The sequence below is a fragment of the Trachypithecus francoisi genome, unplaced genomic scaffold, assembly GCF_009764315.1.
Source record: "Trachypithecus francoisi isolate TF-2019V2 unplaced genomic scaffold, Tfra_2.0 Lachesis_group11, whole genome shotgun sequence".
NCBI classification, from domain to species: Eukaryota; Metazoa; Chordata; class Mammalia; order Primates; family Cercopithecidae; genus Trachypithecus; species Trachypithecus francoisi.
Window position 1 is genome coordinate 4,333,365 of NW_022681456.1, and position 4,866 is coordinate 4,338,230.

Here is a 4,866-nt window from a genome sequence, read left to right on the forward strand (position 1 = left end):
TCAAATAGGGGTTGGGTAAAATGAGGCTGAGACCGGGTGGGCTGCATTCCCAGGAGGTTAAGGCATTCTAAGTGACAGGATGAGATAGGACGTCGGTGCAAGATAGAGGTCACAAAGACTTTGCTGATAAAACAGTTTGCAGTAAAGAAGTCAGCCAAAACCCACCAAAACCAAGACGGCAATGACAGTGACCTGTGGTTGTCCTCACTGCTACACTCCCACTAACGCCATGACAGTTTACGGATGCCATGGCAACGTCAAAACAGGGGAGGCATGAATAATCCACTCCTTGAGCATATCATCAAGAAATCACCATAAAAATGGGCAACCAGCAGCCCTCGGGCTGCTCTGTCTATAGACTAGCCATTCTTTATTCCTTTACTTTCTTAATAAACTTGCTTTCACTTTACTCTATGGACTCGCCCTGAATTCTTTCTTGTGTGAGATCCAAGAACCTTCTCTTGGGGTTTGGAATAGGACCCCTTTCCAGTCACAGAAACACATATGACCCTCTCGGTGGGTGGACTAAGAACATTCAGTAGGATTCAACGCTCATTCTTGATGATACAAAAGAAGTAATAAAAGTAAGAAGAAAGAAAGGAACAAGTGAAGGAAGGAAGGACGGAGAGGGAGGGAGGCAGGGAAGGAGGAACGAAGGAAGCAAGGAATGAATTCAGTAATAGAAGAAACATGAAGAACTTTAAAAACTCTGTTTTTTAAATTCTTGCAGGTAAAAATGGCCTGACTCTGTGATTATCTTTTCTTGTCTCTCTACAGCTTACGAGTGGTTGAACCAGATGCAGCACTGCTCTCCAGAGGACTTTGGGAAATTTGGGGGTGAAGAAGGAAATCTGTTGTCAGAATGATTAAGGAATGTCATCAATATTTCACAACTAGGCCCAGACGTTTTAACACCTTGCAACATATAGGACATCCCTGCCTAAAGAAAAAATGCTCTCCCCCAAATGCCAGTAGATACCTGTATTAGGGTTCTCCAAAGGAAGCAGAACTAATGAGAGATTTCTATTTGTAAATGGAGATTTATTATGAGGCATCAGCTCATGTAATCATGAAGGCTGAGAAGTACCATGATCTGCTGTCTGCCATACGGAGACCCAGGAAAGCTGGGGGTGTAATTCAGTTCCAGTCTGAAGGCCTGAGCAATGGTGTAAATCCCAGTTTGGGGGGTGGGGGGGAATGGTGGGGGTGGAGGCTGAGAGGATGACATGAAATGTGCCAGCTCAAGCAGTGAGGCAGTGAGGAAAACAGGGGCATGGGGGTGCGGCGCAAATTCCTCTCTGCTCCTCCTTTTTTTCTTGAGACAGGGTCTTACTCTGTCACCCAGGCTGGAGTGCAGTGGTGGGATCCCAGCTCACTGCAAACTCCGCCTCCTGGGTTCAAGCAATTCTCCTGCCTCAGCCTCCTGAGTAGCTGGGATAACAGGCAAATGCCACTATACCCGGATAATTTTTGTATTTTTAGTAGAGATGGGGCTTTGCTATTTTGGCTGGGGTAGTCTCGAACTCCTGACCTCAAGTGATCCGCATGCCCGCCTCGCCTCCCAAGTGCTGGGATTACAGGCGTAAGCCACTGCGCCCGACCTTTTTTCCTCTACTTAGGCCTTCAACAGATTGGATGAAGCCCACCCACACTGGGGAGGGCACTTGCTCAGCTGAGTTCACAGATGCCAATCTCATCTGGAAACACCCGCCCAGGTCCACCTTGAAACTATGTCCAATGGGGGCACCCGATATGGGCTTGGATCTGTGTCCTCGCCCAAATCTCATGTGGAATTGTAGTCCCCAGTGTTGGAGGTGGGGCCTGGTGGGAGGTGGCTGGATCATGGGGGTGGATTTCTCATGAATGGCTTAGTGCCCTCCCCTTGGTTCTGTCTTCATGAGAGTGAGTGAGTTCCCGCCAGCTCTGGAAGTTTACAGTGTGCAACACCTCTCCATGCTCTCTTGCTCCTGCTCTGGCCATGTGAGACGCCTCACTCCCCATCTGCCTTCTGCCATGATTGGAAGCTTCCTGAGGCCTCCCCAGAAGCAGAAGCCATGGTGCTTCCTGTACAGCCTGCAGAATTGCAAGCCAATTCAACCTCTTTTCTTTAAAACTACCCAGTCTTGTGTATTTCTTTTTCTTTTTCTTTTTTTTTTTTGAGACAGGGTCTCACTCCGATGCCCAGGCTGGAATGCAGTTGTGCGATCTCAGCTCACTGCAACCTCCACCTCTTGGGTTCAAGCGATTCTCCTGCCTCAGCCTCCTGAGTAGTTGGAATTACAGGCACGTGCCACTGGCTAATTTTTGTATTTTTAGTAGAGATCAGATTTCACTGTGTTGGCCAGGCTGGTCTCGAACTCCTGACCTCAGGTGATTGCCCGCCTCAGCCTCCCCAAAGTGCTGAGATTACAGGCGTGAGCCACGGCACACAGCTTTCAGGTATTTCTGTTTGTTGTTGTTGTTGTTGCTGAGACGAGGTCTCATTTTGTCATCACATAGTCTGAAATGCAGTGGTGTGATCTCGGATCACCGCAGCCTCCGCCTCCCAGGTACAAGCGATTCTCCTGTCTCAGCCTCCCGAGTAGCTGGGATTACAGGCATGCATCCAGCTAATTTTAGTATTTTTAGTAGAGACGGGGTTTCACCATGTTGGCCAGGCTGGTCTCAAACTCCTGACCCCAGGTGATCTACCCACCTCAGTCTCCCAAAGTGCTGGGATGACAGGTGTGAGCCACCATGCCTGGCCTTGGGTATTTCTCTATAGCAGTGTGAGAATGGTCTAATATAGCACCCCATGCTCCCAGTCAAGCTGACATATAAAATTCACCACAATAGGTGATTTTATATCTGGTTAATTCCTCATGGTTAATTCCTCATGATTGAAGAACAAATACAGTGAACACTTTTTTGTTTTGTTTTCTTTTTTTTTTTTTTGAGACAGAGTCTTGCTCTGTCGCCTAGGCTGGAGTACAGTGGTGCTATCTCGGCTCACTGCAACCTCTGCCTCCCAGGTTTACGCCATTCTCCTGCCTCAGTCTCCTGAGTAGCTGGGACTACAGGCGCCCGCCACCATGCCCAGCTAATTTTTTGTATTTTTAGTAGAGACGGGGTTTCACTGTGTTAGCCAGGATGGTCTCGATCTCCTGACCTCGTGATCCGCCCACCTCGACCTTCCAAAGTGCTGGGATTACAGTCGTGAGCCACTGCACCCGGCCACTATTTTGTTTTCTAAAATGGAAGTAGTTCTCTACTGCTGGGCATGGCCTCCTTCTCCTCCAGACTGGACTTTCCCTCACTCAAGGCTTCCTGGGGCTGCATAACAAAGAACCACGAACTCCTCCATGGCCTAAGCCTTTCCTCTGGAAGCTCTGGAGGACAGACGTCTGGGCTCACGGTGTCACAGAGTGGCCCTTCCTCTGGCTCTGGAGGACAGACGTCTGGGATCACGCTGTCAGCAGAGGGACCCTTTCCTCTGGCTCTGGAAGACAGACGTCTGGGATCACGCTGTCAGCAGAGGGACCCTTTCCTCTGGCTCTGGAGGACAGACGTCTGGGCTCACGGTGTCACAGAGTGGCCCTTCCTCTGGCTCTGGAGGACAGACGACTGGGATCACGCTGTCAGCAGAGGGACCCTTTCCTCTGGCTCTGGAAGACAGACATCTGGGATCACGCTGTCAGCAGAGGGACCCTTTCCTCTGTCTCTGGAGGACAGACGTCTGGGCTCACGCTGTCACAGAGGGACCCTTTCCTCTGGAAGCTCTGGAGGACAGACGTCTGGGCTCACGCTGTCACAGAGGGACCCTTTCCTCTGGAAGCTCTGGAGGACAGACGTCTGGGCTTACGCTGTCACAGAGGGACCCTTTCCTCTGGCTCTGGAGTACAGACGTCTGGGCTCACGCTGTCAGCAGAGGGACCCTTTCCTCTGGCTCTGGAGGACAGACGTCTGGGCTCACGGTGTCACAGAGTGGCCCTTCCTCTGGCTCTGGAGGACAGACGTCTGGGCTCACGCTGTCACAGAGGGACCTTTCCTCTGGAGCCTCTAGTGGGGAACCTGTTAGTTGCATCTTTCAGCTTCCAGTGGCTGGTGTTTCTTTTTTCTTTTATTCATCTTTTTTTTTTTTCATGTAATTAGAGACAGGGTCTCCCTACGTAGCCCAGGCTGGGCTCAAACTCCTGGCCTCAAGCAATCCTCCTGCTTTGACCTCACAAAGTGCTGCGGTTACAGGCCGAGTCATGGGGCCCAGCCTGTTGGTGTTTCCTGACTTGTGGCCCCATCACTGCAGTCTCTGCCTTTGGGGTCACATGGCCTCCTCCTCTGCTGGGGCATCCCCTCCTGTAAGTTTGTCTTTTTTTTTTTTTTTTTTTTGAGATGGACCCTCACTCTGTCACCCAGGCTGGAATGCTGTGGTGGGATCTCGGCTCACTGCAACCTCTGCCTCCAGGGTTCAAGCAATTCTCATGCCTCAGCCCCCCAAGTAGCTGGGACTATCAGTGTGTGCCACCACACCTGGCTAATTTTTGTCTTTTTAGTAGAGATGAGGTTTCACCATGTTGGCCAGGCTGGTCTCAAACTCCTAACCTTAGATGATCTGCTTGCCTCAGCCTCTCAAAGTGCTGGGATTACAGGCATGAGCCACCATGCCCAGCCTCCTGTAAGTTTAGGAAGGCACTTATCATTTGATTTAGGGCATGCTGGACAATCTAGGATGATTTCCTCATCTTAGATCCTTATTTTAGTTACAACAACAATTATTTTTTCTCATAATGTCACTGTTGTGGTTTGAATGATGGTGTCGTCTCTAAAATTGATGCTGAAACTGAATCCTCAATGCAACAGCATTAAGAGGTGGGGCCTTTAGGAGGTGAT

At 50.0% G+C, this 4,866-nt stretch overlaps 1 pseudogene; it reads left to right on the top strand.

The window, feature by feature from the left end:
* Positions 1-3,187: 3,187 nt before the first annotated feature.
* Positions 3,188-4,346, top strand: LOC117090939 (annotated as a pseudogene).
* The last annotated feature ends 520 nt before the right edge of the window (positions 4,347-4,866 follow it).